Source organism: Lactuca serriola, chromosome 7 (assembly GCF_051521515.1).
Source record: "Lactuca serriola cultivar US96UC23 chromosome 7, Lser_US96UC23_V15, whole genome shotgun sequence".
NCBI lineage: Eukaryota > Viridiplantae > Streptophyta > Magnoliopsida > Asterales > Asteraceae > Lactuca > Lactuca serriola.
Window position 1 is genome coordinate 88,346,035 of NC_136414.1, and position 20,187 is coordinate 88,366,221.

The 20,187-nt window shown below is 32.3% G+C and overlaps 5 non-coding genes across 5 annotated transcripts; all 5 read left to right on the forward strand.

Moving 5' to 3' along the window:
- The first annotated feature begins 5,487 nt into the window (after positions 1–5,487).
- On the forward strand, positions 5,488–5,559 carry TRNAC-GCA (transfer RNA cysteine (anticodon GCA)). Its single transcript has one exon. It is a non-coding gene; the product is annotated as a tRNA-Cys (tRNA).
- Positions 5,560–7,908: 2,349 nt separating this feature from the next.
- TRNAC-GCA (transfer RNA cysteine (anticodon GCA)) lies at positions 7,909–7,980 on the forward strand. The gene has a single exon. It is a non-coding gene; the product is annotated as a tRNA-Cys (tRNA).
- Positions 7,981–10,243: 2,263 nt separating this feature from the next.
- On the forward strand, positions 10,244–10,315 carry TRNAC-GCA (transfer RNA cysteine (anticodon GCA)). The gene has a single exon. It is a non-coding gene; the product is annotated as a tRNA-Cys (tRNA).
- Positions 10,316–12,684: 2,369 nt separating this feature from the next.
- TRNAY-AUA (transfer RNA tyrosine (anticodon AUA)) lies at positions 12,685–12,756 on the forward strand. The gene has a single exon. It is a non-coding gene; the product is annotated as a tRNA-Tyr (tRNA).
- Positions 12,757–19,273: 6,517 nt separating this feature from the next.
- TRNAC-GCA (transfer RNA cysteine (anticodon GCA)) lies at positions 19,274–19,345 on the forward strand. Its single transcript has one exon. It is a non-coding gene; the product is annotated as a tRNA-Cys (tRNA).
- Positions 19,346–20,187: the final 842 nt, after the last annotated feature.

Consider the following 20,187-nt stretch of genomic DNA (forward strand, 5'->3'; position numbering starts at 1 on the left):
GAAGCACCCTTGTGTTGTTGGATAGTGCTTTTGTTAACTGTGGTTTCCACATGTTTAAACCAAGTGAAAGTATATTGCTATTTTATGTGTATCCCACTTTTTTTATTTTGTTTTTGGTCAGAAGATTATTTTAAAATTTTCCTAACAAGTATAAATATTTATGTTAGTTATTTTATATATTTCATTAATGAGATTAGAATAGAATACGATTGGTAAAAAATAAATCACTTTTTCTCTTGACAACACCTCATTTGTCTGTTGGCCAATGGTTAATTTTTATTTAATACAAGATTGAGAAATAAAATAAGAAACAACTCAAAATCTCCCCTTTCTTTGCTTTTTTTTTTTTCCAGTCGTTAAAAGTCTTTCAAGTCACATAAGGAATACCAAACATCAATCAAGAAACAATGTCCTTGAGTCCCTAGAATCTATTATTTAATGCATTCTCACAAACAATGATGAAATTTTACCAACTCTAATTACTCGGATTTCAACTATATCTTTGTATACTTCTATGTTCTTACTTTTCAAATGCATTAAGACTTCAAGTGCATTAATGACTTCAAACAAAAATTATTGGATTATGTATATTGTGATTAGTGGTTTGAACGTTTGACTGAAATTGTGAATATTTTTGGTGGGTTAATGACTATCAAACATCAAATAATCAATTGGACAAAATGTTTGAAAGTTTGGATGAAATTATGAATTTATTCGGCAGGTTAATGACTATCAAACATTTTTTCAAGTCAAATGTTTTAATAGGGCGCTCCATAAACATTAAACATTTTACTTTTCAACGAGGAAATCCCAATAGAATATCATTATTCATTAATAGTAAAATAGAAATATCATCCAAAAAACTACATTATATTAGAATGTTCCGAAGATGTTCGTTTTAATTGTTCTGGTAGTCAAATTAGCCAAACATTAACCTCAAGTTGATGCTATAAAATAAAATATAATATGTCATTTGTTTTTTCATCAATCAACCGGACTAATTTATAGACTACAAAAAAAAAATTAAAATATGGAAAAATAACAATGTACTTGAAAGTAAGATGTTATAATAAATACTTCGACGAATGTATATTGTTCCAAATACATTGTGTACAAAACATAAATAACTTTGTAAACAAATGTACAGAGCATGGGGGTTGATTATTGGTAATGATCAATCTGTTATGAGTTTTATTTCTTACTTCACCCATGCACAAGGAAAAACACATTTGATGATCCTTATGACAATGTATGTTTTGTTGAGTAAGATAGACATTTTGTTACTTATCTAGATAATTTTAATTATTACATTAGAAAATACATTCATTTATGTAACGTTTTTAGTTTCCGTAAGTAGCAAATGACGGTTGATTTGAGATATGAGAGGAGTATAAAAACGTGACAACCCGAAATTTATTCCGTTATTGTAACCCACTTCTCTTAATAAAATTTACTTTTTTATTAAATTTTCCGTCAAAATTCTTGGGTTAAGTAAATCAACTAAGGTTATTGTCATAATTACATAAGTGTCGGAAACTCTGTTTGCGGTCAGTGCCTGGTGGACCCCACCCCTGGCCATAAACTCACCCTATATAAGGGTTGAGTGGCCTTCATTTCAACCTTTTCACATTCTAAGAAGCTTTCTCTCTCTATTCTCTCTCTCTCTCTCTACAATTTCGAGTTTGATCAAGAAACCTCAAGAATGTAAGTAATTATTCACTTCTCTTTTGTTTTAATCCCTTTTCTAGTGTTGAATCCATGTTTCATTCCATATAACTTCATCTTTGCTAGATACTCTCTCTCTCACCAAGAACACACACTATTGCTTGGTGGCTAAAAACCTCATTCCAAGCCTCTTTCAGTAAGTAACTACCCTCCATGCTTAATGTTTACTGGAAACCACTAATTTTTGACCTGGAATTGACCTAAATCATAAACTTGGAATGGGTTTACGGCCGTACACCCTTCAATGGCCGTAAACTCCATTTTAGGTCGAATATTGGCCTTTAAATCCTATTTTGAGCTTTGCACAAGGCTTAAAATAATTCCAAGAGGCTAGAAAGGACCCTGAAACACCGAAAGTCACAACCCTGGGCCGTAAACCCATGGACCGCACACCCAGTTCACAGCCTTAATATTCCTTTACGGCCGTAAACAACTCATTCATGGGAAAAAGCCTGTTTTCCTCGATCCAACCAATTCCCGATGACATTCCTTAATCAAAACCAACTGTTTATCTAACACTTATCTAACAAAATCGCTAATTTACATACATATATGTATTGATTTGATATTAGGATTTCCATTAAGTGCAACATACAGCAACTAAAGAATCGTCCAAAAATCAATCCTCTGCATCCAACCAATAGTGACTTCATACCCCTACGCTTTTCCTAGTTTTTCAGGTTTTCAGGGGGGGGGGGGGAAGGGGAATACAAGTCAAACATAAAAGTTTTCATCACTTAAAAACTGATACAATTATAACGGTTTTCTATCAAACAATTAGACATATTTATCCCTTTTGTAATATGCGGAGGATAAGGGACGTTTTCTAAATTATAATTGCATAGTTTTCAAAACAATACATGAACGTAACTAAACATTCAAACTATAATAGGTATAGTTTGGGATTTCCTTACCAGTCTTACAGATTCAGACTTCATGTAAAGCCAAACATATAAACTATGTCAGATTTAGTTTATCCATTTCTACGAATACAAACTTAGAGTATCTTGGTAAATAATTATTTATGTATAATTATTCGTACTCTACACCGTTACAAACGATTTCGGACTCGAGAACAACCGAACAATACGTAAACTAATTATTACAAGACTGTGAGACTTATCTTCGTTATGCCCCTCGGGGTACCAATAAATCCTCATCGGTAGTATAACCAGAGTCTCCTGGAGGGAGAGCGTGAAATTTGTGAATAGATCTATTCGGGACCGACAATCCCACACCTGAACTGTTAGCTACAGTTAGGCGGGCACGCCTGGGGTGACAAATTTTTTATTCATACGACGCCTGAAGAAACGTCAAGGAGGTCACTGTTCATATTAGTATGGTTATACGACTCACAATAAGTAATAACTAACTTTTGTTCATGGGAATTCTTTCTTCTATAGTTTTATTTCCATTAATAAAACTACATATCTATTTACTGGAAGGTAACCAGGATTTTCAAACAGTCTACGGTTTAGGGACACAGTCTATGGTTTTATTTTAACAAATAAAACTACTATACATACAGGTGGTAACCAAGATTTTCAAACAGAATATACTTTTCATATAGAAATCAGCAAACATGTTAGGAAATATGGGATTTTCTTAGTGACTAGTTTTCAATACAAAAACATGCTTATGAACTCACCAGCCTTAGATGGTCATTTCTTTTAAGGTTTGTCCTAAATTTTTATTTAGGTTAATAGCATGCCAAATAGGTTAACTCGTGTATGGTCGTAAACTCTGTTTGCGGTCAGTGTCTGGTGGACCCCCACCCTGGCCATAAACTCACCCTATATAAGGGTTGAGTGGCCTTCATTTCACCCTTTTCACACTTTAAGAAGCTTTCTCTCTCTCTACTCTGTCTCTACAATTTCGAGTTTGATCACGAAACCTCAAGAATGTAAGTAATTATTCACTTCCCTTGTGTTTTAATGCCTTTTCTAGATACTCTCTCTCACCAAGATCACATACTAGTGTTTGGTGGCAAAAAACCACATTCCAAACCTCTTTCAGTTAGTAACTACCCTCCATGCTTAATGTTTACTGGAAACCACTGATTTTTGACCTGGAATCGACCCAAATCATAAACTTGGAATGGGTTTATGGCCGTACACCCTTCAATGGCCGCAAACTCCATTTTTGGTCGAATATTGGCCTTTAAAGCCTACTTTGAGCTTTTGACAAGGCTTAGAATAATTCCAAAAGGCTAGAAAGGACCCTGAAACACTGAAAATCGCACATCTCGTCCAGTGTTTATAGCCGTAAACCCATGGACCGCAAACCCAGTTCACGACTGTATACTCCCTTTAAGGCCGTAAACAGCTCATTCTTGGGAAGAAGTCTGTTTTCCTCGATCCAACCAATTCCTGATGACATTCCTTAACCAAAACCAAGTGTTTATCAAACACTTATCTAACGAAATCGCTCATTTAAATACATATATGTATTCATTTGATATTAGGATTTCCCTTAAGTGCAACATACAGCAACTCAAGAATCGTCCTGTCCAATCCACTACATCCAAACAACAGTGAGTTCATACCCCTATGCTTTTTCGATTTTTTCAGGTTTTCAAGGGGGAGGGGGAATACAAGTCAAACCTAAAAGTTTTCATAACTTAAAAACTGATACAATTATAACGGTTTTCTATCAAACATTTGGACATATTTATCCTTTTTGTAATATGCGGAGCATAAGGGACATTTTCTAAATTATAATTGCATAGTTTTCAAAACAGTACATGAACGTAACTAAACATTCAAACTATAATAGGTATAGTTTGGGATTTCATTACTAGTCTTACAGATGCAAATCCAAACATATAAACTATGTCAGATTTAGCTTATCCATTTCTACGAACACAAACCTAGAGTATCTTGCTAAATAAGTATTTATGTATAATTATTCGTACTCTACACCGTTACAAACGATTTCGAACCCGAGAACAACCGAACAATACGTAAACTAATTATTACAAGATTGTGAGACTTATCTTCGTTATGCCCCTCGGGGTATCAATAAATCATCACCGGTAGTATAACCTGAGTCTCCTGGAGGGAGAGCGTAAAATTTGTGAATAGATCTATTCGGGACCGACAATCCCACACCTGAACTATTCGCTACAGTTAGACGGACACGCCTGGGGTGACAAAATTTGTATTCATACGACGCCTGAAGAAACGTCAAGGAGGTCGTTGGTCATATTAGTTTGGTTATACGACTCACAATAAGTAATAACCAACCTTTGTTCACGGGAATTCTGTCTTCTATAGTTTTATTTCAATTAATAAAACTACATATCTATTTACTAGAAGGTATTCCAGGGACACAGTCTACGGTTTTATTTTAAGAAATAAAACTACTATACATATTGGTGGTGGTAACCAGGATTTTCAAACAGAATATACTTTTCATATAGAAATCATCAAACATGTTAGAAAATATGGGATTTTCTTGGTGAACATACTTTCATATTCAGAACTTGATAATAACGATTTTTCGATACAAATGACAATTTACTTATAATGGAAAGAAATCATTTATACAAACTCAGTGACTAGTTTTCAATACAAAAACATGCTTATGAACTCACCAGCTTGTCCTAAATTTTTATTTAGGTTAATAGCATGCCAAATAAGTACTTTTTTTTTATAAAAATCATTTTCAAGGCACTCCAACTTGATCTATCAACACCTTTCAGTCTTCTTCTTTTTCGAATGTTGAATAATATAAATCAACGCTTCAAATAACCATCAAAATGGGTCCATAGCTCAGTGGTAGAGCATTTGACTGCAGATCAAGAGGTCACCGGTTCGAACCCGGTTGGGCCCTTTGTTAGAATTTTTTTTTTGTGACAATCCGAAATTTATTATGTTATTGTAACCCACTTCTGTTAATTAAATTTACTTTTTTATTAAACTTTCCGTCAAAATTCTTGGGTTAAGTAAATAAACTAGGGTTATTCTCATAATTACATACGTGTCGGAAAACGAAAAAGCATGAAAAACTCTTGATTCCCTCGAAAAGCAACGAGTTCACGGTCCAGGGCGAGTTTACGGCCGTAAACTCTGTTTGCGGTCGGGGGACCCCCACCCTGGCCATAAACTCACCCTATATAAGGGTTGAGTGGCCTTCATTTCACCGTTTTCACAATCTAAGAAGCTTTCTCTCTCTACTCTGTCTCTATAATTTCGAGTTTGATCAAGAAACCTCAAAAATGTAAGTAATTATTCACTTCTCTTGTGGTTTAATCCCTTTTCTAGTGTTGAGTCCATGTTTCATTCCATATAACTTCATCTTTGCTAGATACTTGCGCCCACCAAGAACACCAAGAACACACACTAGTGTTTGGTAGCTAAAAACCTCATTCCAAGCCTCTTTCAGTGAGTAAGTACCCTCCCTGCTTAATGTTTACTAGAAACCGCTGATTTTTTACCTGGAATCAACCCAAATCATAAACTTGGAATGGGTTTACGACCATACACCCTTCAATGGCCGTAAACTCCATTTTAGATCGAATATTGTCCTTTAAATCCTACTTTGAGCTTTACACAAGGCTTAAAATAATTCCAAGAGGCAAGAAAAGACCCTGAAACACCGAAAATAACACATCTCGTCCAGTGTTTACAGTCGTAAACCCATGGGCCATAAACCCATGGACCGCAAACCCAGTTCACAGCCGTAAACTCCCTTTACGGCCGTAAATAGCTCATTCGTGGGAAAAAGTTTGTTTTACTCGATCCAACCAATTCTTGATAACATTCTTTAACCAAAACCAAGTGTTTATCAAACACTTATCTAACGAAATCGCTTATATAAACACATATATGTATTCATTTGATATTAGGATTTCCCTTAAGTGCAACATACAGCAACTCAAGAATCATCCAGTTCAATCCACTGCATCCAACCAACAGTGAGTTCATACCCCTACGCTTTTCCGAGTTTCCCAGGTTTTCAGGGGGGGAATACAAGTCAAACCTAAAAGTTTTCATAACTTAAAAACTGATACAAGTATAACAGTTTTGTATCAAACATTTAGACATATTTATCACTTTTGTAATGTGCTGAGCATAAGGGACGTTTTCTAAATTATAATTGCATAGTTTTCAAAATAATACATGAACGTAACTAAACATTCAAACTATCATAGGTATAGTTTGGGATTACATTATCAGTCTTACAGATTCAGACTTCATGCAAAGCAAAACATATAAACTATGTCAGATTTAGTTTATCCATTTCTACGAATACAAACCTAGAGTATCTTGCTAAATAATTATTTATGTATAATTATTCGTACTCTACACCGTTAGAAACGATTTCGAACTCGAGAACAACCGAACAATACGTAAACAAATTATTACAAGATTGTGAGACTTATCTTCGTTATGCCCTTCGGGGTACCGATAAATCCTCACCGGTAGTATAACCAGAGTCGAGTCTCCTGGAGGGAGAGCGTAAAATTTGTGAATAGATCTATTTGGGACCGACAATCCCACACCTGAACTGTTAGGTAGAGTTAGGCGGAGACACCTGGGGTGAAAAAATTTGTATTCATACGATGCCTGAAGAAACGTCAAGGAGGTCACCAGTCATATTAGTATTGTTATACGACTCACAATAAGTAATAACCAACCTTTCTTCACGGGAATTCTTTCTTCTATAGTTTTATTTCCATAAATAAAACTACATATCTAGTTACTGGAAGGTATTCCAGGGACACAGTGTACGGTTTTATTTTAGGAAATAAAACTACTATACATACCGGTGGTAACCAGAATTTTCAAACAAAATATACTTTTCTTATAGAAATCATCAAACATATTATGAAATATGGGATTTTCTTGGTAAACATACTTTCATATTCAGAACTTGATAATAACGATTTTTCGATACAAATGACAATTTACTTATAATGGAAAGAAATCATTTATACAAACTCAGTGACTAGTTTTCAATACAAAAACATGCTTATGAACTCACCAGCTTTAGATAGTCATTTATTTTAAGGTTTGTCCTAAATTTTTATGTAGGTTAATATCATGCCAAATACGTATTTTTTTTTTTATAAAAATCGTTTTCATGGCGCTCCAAATTGATCTATCCATACCTTTCAGTCTTCTTTTTTTTTCCGAATGTTGAATAATATAAATCAATGCTTCAAATAACCATCAAAATGGGTCCATAGCTCAGTGGTAGAGCATTTGACTGCAGATCAAGAGGACACTGGTTCGAACCCGGTAGGGCCCTTTGTTTTGAATTTTTTTTGGTGACAACCCAAAATTTATTTCGTTATTATAAACCACTTCTGTTAATAAAATTTACTTTTTTTTATTAAATTTTCCCTCAAAATTCTTAGGTTAAGTAAATCAACTAGGGTTATTGTCATAATTACATACGTGTCGGAAAACGAAAAAGTGAGAACAACTCTCGATTCCCTCGAAAAGACACAAGTTCACGGCTCAGAGCGAGTTTATGGTCGTAAACTAGTGTACGACCATAAAATCTGTTTGCGGTCAGTTCCTGGTGGACCCCCACCCCTGGCCATAAACTCACCCTATATAAGGGTTGAGTGCCCTTCATTTAACCCTTTTCACACTCTAAGAAGCTTTCTCTCTACTCTCTCTCTAAAATTTTGAGTTTGATCAAGAAACCTCTAGAATGTAAGTAATTATTCACTTGCCTTGTGTTTTAATCCCTTTTCTAGTGTTGAATCCATGTTTTGTTCCATATAACTTCATCTTTGCTAGATGCTCTCTCTCACCAAGAACACACACTAGTGTTTGGTGGCTGAAAACCACATTCCAAGCCTCTTTCAGTGAGTAACTACCCTCCATGCTTAATGTTTACTGGAAACCACTGATTTTTGACCTGGAATCGACCCAAATCATAAACTTGGAATGGGTTTACGGCCGTACAGCCTTCAATGGCTGCAAACTCCAGTTTAGGTCGAATATTGGCCTTTAAATCCTGCTTTGAGCTTTGCACAAGGCTTAGAATAATTCCAAGAGGCTAGAAAGGACCCTGAAACACCGAAAATCACACATCTCGTCCAGTGTTTACAGCCGTAAACCCATGGGCCGTAAACCCATGGACCGCAAACCCAGTTCACGACCGTAAACTCCCTTTACGGCCGTAAACAGCTCATTCGTGGGAAAAAGTCTGTTTTCCTCGATCCAACCAATTCCCGATGACATTCCGTAACCAAAACCAAGTGTTTATCTAACACTTATCTAACGAAATCTTTAATTTAAATACATATATGTATTCATTTGATATTAGGATTTCCGTTAAATGCAACATACAGTAACTCAAGAATCGTCCAGTTCAATCCTTTGCATCCAACCAACAGTGAGTTCATACCCCTACGCTTTTCCGAGTTTTTCAGGTTTTCAGGGGGGAATACAAGTCAAACCTAAAAGTTTTCATAACTTAAAAACTGATACAATTATAGTGTTTTCTATCAACTATTTAGACATATTTATCCCTTTTGTAATATGCAGAGCATAAGTGACGTTTTCTAAATTTTAATTGCATAGTTTCCAAAACAATACATGTACGTAACTAAACATTCAAACTATAATAGGTATATTTTGGAATTTGATTACCAGTCTTACAGATTCAGACTTCATCAAAAGCCAAACATATAAACTTTGTTAGATTTAGTTTATCCATTTCTACGAATACAAACTTAGAGTATCTTGCTAAATAATTATTTATGTATGATTAGTCGTACTCTACACCGTTACAAACGATTTCAAACTCGAGAACAACCCAACAATACGTAAAATAATTATTACAAGATTGTGAGACTTATCTTCGTTATGCCCCTCGGGGTACCAATAAATCCTCACCGATAGTATAACCAGAGTCTCCTGGAGGGAGACCGTAAAATTTTTGAATAGATCTATTCGGGACCGACAATCCCACACCTAAGCTGTTAACTAAAGTTAGGCGGACACGCCTGGGGTGACAAAATTTGTATTCATACGACGCGTGAAGAAACGTCAAGGAGGTCACTGGTCGTATTAGTATGATTATACGACTCACAATAAGTAATAACCAACCTTTGTTCACAAGAATTCTCTCTTCTACAGTTTTATTTCAATTAATAAAACTACATATCTATTTACTGGAAGGTATTCCAGGGACACAGTGTACGGTTTTATTTTAAGAAATAAAACTACTATACATACCGGTGGTAACCAATATTTTCAAACAAAATATACTTTTCATATAGAAATCTTCAAACATGTTAGGAAATATGGGATTTTCTTGGTAAACATACTTTCATATTAAGAACTTGATAATAACGATTTTTAGATGGTCATTTATTTTAAGGTTTGTACTAAATTTTTATGTAGGTTAATATCATGCCAAATATGTACTTTTTTTTTTTTTTATAAAAATCATTTTCAAGGCGCTACAAATTGATCCATCAACACCTTTCAGTCTTCTTTTTTTTTACGAATGTTGAATAATATAAATCAAAGCTTCAAATAACCATCAAAATGGGTCCTTAGCTCAGTGGTAGAGCATTTGACTGCAGATAAAGAGGACACTGGTTCGAACCCGGTTGGGCCCTTTGTTTGATTTTTTTTTTGTGACAACCCAAAATTTATTCCGTTATTGTAAACCACTTCTGTTAATTAAATTTACTTTTTTATTAATTTTTTCCATCAAAATTCATAGGTGAACTAAATCAACTAGGGTTATTGTCAAAATTACATACGTGTCGGAAAATGAAAAATTGAGAAAAAATCTCGATTCCCTCGAAAAGCCACGAATTCACGGCCCAGGGCGACTTTACGGTCGTAAACTAGTGTATGACCGTAAACTCTATGTGCGGTCAGTGCCTGGTGGACCCCACCCCTGGCCATAAACTCACCCTATATAAGGGTTGAGTGGCCTTCATTTCACCCTTTTCACACTCTAAGAAGTTTTCTCTCTACTCTCTCTCTACAATTTCGATTTTGATCAAGAAACCTCTAGAATGTAAGTAATTATTCACTTGCCTTGTGTTTTAATCCCTTTTCTAGTGTTGAATCCATGTTTTGTTCCATATAACTTCATCTTTACTAGATGCTCTCTCTCACCAAGAACACCAAGAACACACACTAGTGTTTGGTGGCTGAAAACCACATTCCAAGCCTCTTTCAGTGAGTAACTACCCTCCATGCTTAATGTTTACTAGAAACCACTGATTTTTGACCAGGAATCGACCCAAATCATAAACTTGGAATGGGTTTACGGCCGTACACCCTTCAATGGCTGCAAACTCTGGTTTAGGTCGAATATTGGCCTTTAAATCCTACTTTGAGCTTTGCACAAGGCTTAGAATAATTCCAAGAGGCTAGAAAGAACCCTGAAACACCGAAAATCACACATCTCGTCTAGTGTTTACAGCCATAAACCCATGGGCTGTAAACCCATGGACCGTAAACCCAGTTCATGACCGTAAACTCCCTTTACGGCCGTAAACAGCTCATGCGTGGGAAAAAGTTTGTTTTCCTCGATCCAACCACTTCCCGATGACATTCCTTAACCAAAACCAAGTGTTTATCAAACACTTATCTAACGAAATCGCTTATATAAACACATATATGTATTCATTTGATATTAGGATTTCCCTTAAGTGCAACATACAGCAACTCAAGAATCATCCAGTTCAATCCACTGCATCCAACCAACAGTGAGTTCATACCCCTACGCTTTTCCGAGTTTCCCAGGTTTTCAGGGGGGGAATACAAGTCAAACCTAAAAGTTTTCATAACTTAAAAACTGATACAAGTATAACAGTTTTGTATCAAACATTTAGACATATTTATCACTTTTGTAATGTGCTGAGCATAAGGGACGTTTTCTAAATTATAATTGCATAGTTTTCAAAATAATACATGAACGTAACTAAACATTCAAACTATCATAGGTATAGTTTGGGATTACATTATCAGTCTTACAGATTCAGACTTCATGCAAAGCAAAACATATAAACTATGTCAGATTTAGTTTATCCATTTCTACGAATACAAACTTAGAGTATCTTGCTAAATAATTATTTATGTATATTCATTCGTACTCTACACCGTTAAAAACGATTTCAAACTCGAGAACAACCGAATAATACGTAAACTAATTATTACAAGATTGTGAGAGTTATCTTCGTTATGCCCCTTGGGGTACCAATAAATCCTCACCGGTAGTATAACCAGAGTCTCGTGGAGGGAGAGCATGAAGTTTGTGAATAGATCTATTCGGGACCGACAATCCCACAGCTGAACTGTTAGCTACAGTTAGGTGGGCACGCCTGGGGTGACAAATTTTTTATTCATACGATGCCTGAAGAAACGTCAAGGAGGTCACTGGTCATATTAGTATGGTTATACGACTCACAATAAGTAATAACCAACCTTTGTTCACGGAAATTTTTTCTTCTACAGTTTTATTTCAATTAATAAAACTACATATCTATTTACTGGAAGGTATTCAAGGGACACAGTCTACAGTTTTATTTTAAGAAATAAAACTACTATACATACTGGTGGTAACCAGTATTTTCAAACAGAATATACTTTTCATATAGAAATCATCAAACATGTTAGGAAATATGGGATTTTCTTGGTAAACGTACTTTCATATTCATAACTCGCTAATAATGATTTTTCGATACAAACGACAATTTACTTATAATGGAAAGAAATCATTTATACAAACTCAGTGACTAGTTTTCATTACAAAAACATGCTTTTGAACTCACCAGCTTTAGATGGTCATTTATTTTAAGGTTTTTCCTAAATTTTTATTTAGGTTAATATCATGCCAAATATGTACTTTTTTTTTTTTTTTATAAAAACCATTTTCAAGGCGCTCCAACTTTATCTATCAACACCTTTCAGTCTTCTTTTTTTCGAATGTTGAATAATATAAATCAATGCTTCAAATAACCATCAAAATGGGTCCATAGCTCAGTGGTAGAGCATTTGACTATAGATCAAGAGGTCACCGGTTCGAACCCGGTTGGGCCCTTTGTTTGAATTTTTTTTTGTGACAACCCGAAATTTATTTCGTTATTGTAACCCAGTTCTGTTAATAAAATTTACTTTTTTATTAAATTTTCGGTCAAAATTCTTGGGTTAAGTAAATAAACTAGGGTTATTGTCATAATTACATACGTGTCGGAAAACGAAAATGCGCGAAAAACTCTCGAGTTTACGGTCCAGGGCGAGTTTACGGCCATAAACTCTATTTGCGGTCAGTGCCTGGTGGACCCCCACCCATGGCTGTAAACTCAGCCTATATAAGGGTTGAGTGGCCTTCATTTCACCCTTTTCACACTTTAAGAAGCTTTCTCTCTACTCTCTCTCTCTCTCTCTATAATTTCGAGTTTGATCAAGAAACCTCAAGAATGTAAGTAATTATTCACTTCCCTTGTGTTTTAATCCCTTTTCTTGTGTTGAATCCAAGTTTCGTTCCATATAACTTCATCTTTGCTAGATACTCTCTCTCACACCAAGAACACCAAGAACACACACTAGTGTTTGGTGGCTAAAAACTACATTCCAAGCCTCTTTCAGTGAGTAACTGCCCTCCATGCTTAATGTTTACTGGAAACCACATATTTTTGACCTGGAATCGACCCAAATCATAAACTTGGAATGGGTTTACGGCCGTACACCCTTCAATGGCCGTAAACTCCATTTTAGGCCGAATATTGGCCTTTAAATCCTACTTTGAGCTTTGCATAATGCTTAAAATAATTCCAAGAGGCTAGAAAGGACCCTGAAACACCGAAAATCACACATCTCGTCTGGTGTTTACAGTCGTAAACCCATGGAACGCAAACCCAGTTCACGACCGTAATCTCCCTTTGCGGCCGTAAACAGCTCATTCGTGGGAAAAAGTCTGTTTTCCTCGATCCAACCAATTCCCGATGACATTCCTTAACCAAAACCAAGTGTTTATCTAACACATATCTATTGAAATCGCTAATTTAAATACATATATGTATTCATTTGATATTAGGATTTCCGATAAGTGCAACATACAGCAACTCAAGAATCGTCAAGTTCAGTCCTCTGCATCCAACCAACAGTGAGTTCATACCCCTACGCTTTTCCGAGTTTTTCAGGTTTTGTAGGGGGGGAATACAAGTCAAACCTAAAAGTTTTCATAACTTAAAAACTGATACAATTATAAAGGTTTTCTATCAAACATGTAGACATATTTATCCCTTTTGTAATATGCGGAGCATAAGGGACGTTTTCTAAATTATAATTGCATAGTTTCCAAAACAATACATGAACGTAACTAAACATCATATCATACTATATTATAAAGGAAGCATTTTTCCTTTCACCATATTCATTTGAAACTCCCATTCATTTTTTCTTTCACCACATTCATTTGAAACCCCCCATGGCTTTTCAATTTATTTAAAATAATAATTATAATTTGGTTAATTTGGTTAAATAAATATCAAACCTAAAGTGTCATCATATATAAACTAAATTTCAATATTAAAATAATATCTTTACTTCTACTTATGAATTTATGTTTTTTTAACTTTTAACATATTATACATAATTTATTAGTTTTAATATATAGTAAATTACACGAATGGTCCCTATGGTTTGGGGTAATTTGCGCGTTTGGTCCCTAACTTATTTTTTAAATCGGAAGGTCCCTACTGTTTGTTTTTGTTACGCGCTTGGTCCCTACTTTTTGTTTTTGTTACACGTTTAGTCCATATATTACCTAAAAAGACTATTATTTAAATAGGTAAAAATTATGGGGTATGTAAGGTAAGGTGAAGGGAGTGGGGTTGGGGGTGTGTTTATTTAAATAAATTAAAAAATAAAGGGCAAAATAGTCATTTTAGGTAAGATAGGGACCAAGCGCGTAACAAAAATAAACACTAGGGACAAGTTACAAAAATAGGTTAGGGATCAGGCATGCAAATTACCCTAAACCATAGGGACCATTCGTGTAGTTTACTCTTTAATATATTGTTGGATGTAAATCATTGTCATTTTAAAGATACAACTTTGGAAAAATTTGTATAAAATACTTGAATTATTAATTTAAATATAACATTAGAGGGTCAACTTAAATATAAATTTTAGTTTAACTTAAACAACCCAAAGAATATTTTGTAAATAGTTAAAAGTGATAAGTTGTAGTGTCTTTCTAATAATGATTATAAGTTGGTTAATATGGTTAAATAAATATCAAACCTAAAGTGTAATCATAAATAAACTAATTTTCAATTTTAAAATAATATCTTTACTTTTACTTATAAAGTTATGTCTTTAACTTTTAACATACTATACTTAATTTATTAGATTTAATATGTTGTTATATGTAAACCATTATTAATTTAAAGCTACAACTTTTGAACAATTTGGACAAAATACTTAAATTGTTAACTTAAATATAACATTACAATGTCAACTTAAATATAAATTTCAGTTCCACTTAAAAAACCAAAGAATATTTTGTAAATGGTTAAAAGTGATAAATTGTAGTGTCTTTCTAATAATGATTATACGTTGGTTAATAAGGTTAAATAAATATTAACCTAAAGTGTAATCATAAATAAACAAAATTTCAATTTTAAAATAATATATTTACTTCTATTTCTAAAGTTATGTCTTTAACTTTTAATATATTATACTTAATTTATTAGATTTAAAATGTTGTTGTATGTAAACCATTATCAGTTAATTCAGTTTAAAGCTACAACTTTTGAACAGTTTAGACAAAATACTTAAATTGTAAATTTAAATATAACATTACAGTGTCAACTTAAATATAAATTTCAGTTCCAATTAAGATACCAAAGAATATTTTGTAAATAGTTATAAATGATAAATGCAAAAACTAAATTGTAATCTCAATTTAACTAAAATATTTCCTTAAGATGTTTTTATAATCGTTAAAAATTTTCAAATAAGTAGTTTAAAATAATCAATATATTATATCAATTTAGTATATGGATTATCATATCAAATTTAAAAACAATGTTAACTTTATATCTAAAAAACATGTATTTGTAAATACTTCAACTATATACGTGTTTCTATGCAACGCACGGATATTCGCCTAGTATACTTATAAAGGAATCATTTTTCCTTTCACTACATTCATTTGAAACTCCCATGTATTTTTCCTTTCACCACATTTATTTGAAACTTCCATGACTTTTCAATTTCCTTCTAATAATAATTATAATTTTGTTAATTAGGTTAAATAAATATAAAACCTAAATTTTAATCATATATAAACTAAATTTCATTATTAATATAATATTTTTACTTCTACTTATAAAGTTAATTTTTTTTTAAACTTTTAACTTATTATACTTAATTTAATAATTTTAATATATTCTAGGATGTAAACCATTATCATTTTTAATATATAATTTTGGAACAATTTATATAAAATACTTAAATTATTAGTTTAACTATAGCATTACAGGGTCAACTTAAATATATATTTTAGTTCAACTTAAACAACCCAAAGAATATTTTGTAAATAGTTAAAAGTGATACATTGTAGTGTCTTTCTAATAATAATTATAAGTTGGTTAATAAGGTTAAATAGATATCAAACCTAAAGTGTAATTTGAATAAACTAAATTTCAATTTTAAAATAATATCTTTATTCATTTGAAACTTCCATGTATTTTTCCTTTCACCACATTTATTTGAAACTCTCATGACTTTTCAATTTCTTTCTAATAATAATTATAATTTTGTTAATTAGGTTAAATAAATATCAAACCTAAAGTTTAATCATATATAAACTAAACTTCATTATTAAAATAATATTTTTACTTCTAGTTATAAAGTTAAGTTTTTTTAACTTTTAAAATATTATACTTAATTTATTAATTTTAGTATATTATAGGATGTATACCATTATCATTTTTAATATATAATTTTGGAACAATTTGTATAAAATACTTAAATTATTAGTTTAACTATAACATTACAAGGTCAACTTAAATATATATTTTAGTTTAACTTAAACAACCCACAAAATATTTTGTAAATAGTTAGAAGTGATACATTGTAGTGCCTTTCTAATAATAATTATAAGTTGGTTAATAAGGTTAAATAGATATCAAACCTAAAGTGTAATGTGAATAAACTAAATTTCAATTTTAAAATAATATTTTGATTTCTACTTATAAAGTTATGTCTTTAACTTTTAACATACTATACTTAATTTATTAGATTTAAAATGTTGTTATATGTAAACTATTATTAGTTTAAAGCTATAAATTTAGAATAGTTTGGACAAAATACTTAAGTTGTTAACTTAAATATAACATTACAATATCAACTGAATTATAAATTCCAGTTCCAATTAAAAAACCAAAGAATATTTTATAAATAGTTAAAAATGATAAATTGTAGTGATAAATGCAAAAACTAAATTGTAATATCAATTTAACTAAAATATTTTATAAAGTTATATTTATAATCGTTAAAAGTTTTCAAATAAGTAGCTTAAAATAAATTACAATAACAATAGTTAAAAATAACTCTATATAAATGATTCTATTGTTACCTTTAAAATCAAAAAATAATGTTTGATGTTTTAAATAATTATAATGATAGAAATTAATACGTTAAGCAAATAAATTTTAAAAAATTAGTTAACAATAACAACAACTATAAATAACATTAAACCATATATTATATATAATTTTATTCACGTGTAACTCGCGGGTAGAAGTTATGCAAACGATTGAGATTATGAAGTTATAATAGATGTATACATATTATCATATAATTCAAAATAATCAATATATTATATCAATTTAGTATACAAATTATTATATCAAATTTAACAACAACGTTGTTGTTATATTAAAAAAAACATATATTTGTAAAGACTTTAACTATATAATTGTTTCTGCGCATTACAATGTCAAATTAAATATAAATTTCAGTTGTATTTAAAAACCCAAAGAATATTTTGTAAATAGTTTAAAGTGATAAATTGTAGTGATAAATGCAAAAACTAAATTGTAATATCAATTTAACTAAAATATTTCCTAAATATATTTTTATAATCATTAAAGGTTTCCAAATAAATAGCTTAAAATAACTTACAGTAATAATAATTAAAAATAACTCTATATAAATGATTATATTATTACATTTAAAATCAAAAAATAATGTTTGACGTTTTAAACAATTATAATGATAGAAATTAAAACATTAACCAAATAAATTTAAAAAAATTAATTAACAATAACAACAACTATAAGTAACATTACACCATATATTATATTTAATTTTATTAATGTGTAACTCATAGGTAGAAGTCATTCAAATGATTGAAATTATGAAGTTTTAGTAGATGTATATATTATAATAATTCAAAATAATCAATATATTATATCAACGTTATTGTTATTTTAAAAATATATATATAATTCTAAAGACTTCAACTATATAGGTGTTTATGCGCAACGCGCGGGCATTCGCCTAGTTCAAACTATAATAGGTATTGTTTGGGATTTCATTACCGGTCTTACAGATTCAGACTTCATGCAAAGCCAAACATATAAACTATGTCAGATTTAGTTTATCCATTTCCATGAATACAAACTTAGAGTATCTTGCTAAATAATTATTTATGTATACTTATTTGTACTCTACACCGTCACAAACGATTTCGAACTCGAGAACAACCGAAAAATACGTAAACTAATTATGACAAGATTGTGAGACTGATCGTCATTATACCCCTCGGGATACCAATAAATCCTCACCGTTAGTATAACCAGAGTCTCCTGGAGGGAGAGTGTGAAATTTGTGAATACATTTATTTGGGACCGACAATCCCAACCTGAATTGTTAGCTAAAGTTAGGCGGGCACGCCTGGGGTGACAAATTTTTTATTCATACGACGCCTGAAGAAACGTCAAGGAGGTCACTGGTCATATTAGTATGGTTATATGACTCACAATAAGTAATAACCAACCTTTTTTCATGGAAATTCTTTCTTCTATATTTTTATTTCAATTAATAAAACTACATATCTATTTACAGGAAGGTAACCAGGATTTTCAAACAGTCTACGGTTTTATTTTAACAAATAAAACTACTATACATACTGGTGGTAACTAGGATTTTTAAACATAATATACTTTTCATATAGAAATCATCAAACATGTTACGAAATATGGTATTTTATTGGTAAACATACTTTCATATTAATAACTCGATAATAACGATTTTTCAATACAAACGACAATTTGCTTATAATGAAAAGAAATTATTTATAGAAACTCAGTGACTAGTTTTCAATACAAAACCATGCTTATGAACTTACCAACTTTAGATGGTCATTTCTTTTAAGGTTTGTCCTAAATTTTTATTTAGGTTAATAGCATGCCAAATAAGTACTTTATTTTTTTATAAAAATTATTTTCAAGGTGCTCCAACTTAATCTATCAACACCTTTCAGTCTTCTTTTTTTCGAATGTTGAATATTATAAATCAATGCTTCAAATAACCATCAAAATGGGTCCATAGCTCAGTGGTAGAGCATTTGACTGCAGATCAATAGGTCACCGGTTCGAACCCGGTTGGGCCCTTTGTTTGAATTTTTTTTTTGTGACAATCCGAAATTTATTTCGTTATTGGAACCCACTTCTGTTAATAAAATTTACTTTTTTATTAAATTTTCTGTCAAAATTCTTGGGTTAAGTAAATAAACTAGGGTTATTGTCATAATTACATACGTGTCGAAAAACGAAAATGCGCGAAAAACTCTCGATTCCCTAGAAAAGCAACGAGTTCACGGCCCAGGGCTCGTTTACGGCTGTAAACTCGTGTACGGCCATATACTCTGTTTGCGGTCAGTGTGTAACATCCCAAAAATACCGGTTAAAATTTTCATTTTTAAATTTAGGTCAAAACATAAAAACTTCATTACAAAACATTCATAATAATAATTCATGTCTGAAAACCGGTAATGCCATAGTAATAATTCAGAGTACATCCCAGAGACCCATAGTGCGGAAAACAAGAGTGTGTGTGATATGTAGCTACCGCGCCGGCTCCTTTCCCTTCTGAAAAGGTACCTGAAATCAAAACTGTAAATTGTAAGCACGAAGCTTAGTGAGCTCCCCCATAATACCTCATACCATACAAGCATACAACATACAACATGAAGCTAGGAGTTACGGGCCTCGCCAACACTCGCGAAGACACGGGCCTTGCCCACACTCCGCTAGTCGGAAGATACGGGCCTCACCCACACTCTACTATCTGGGAGATACGGGCCTAGCCCACACTCCACTCTCGGAGAGATACGGGCCTTGCCCACACTCAACCGCTAACCCATAATATACAAGTATCACACAGACAAGAAGTATAGACAACTCTATCATACTAGCACATATCATAATCAACTCAGCCAAGAGATACGGGCTCG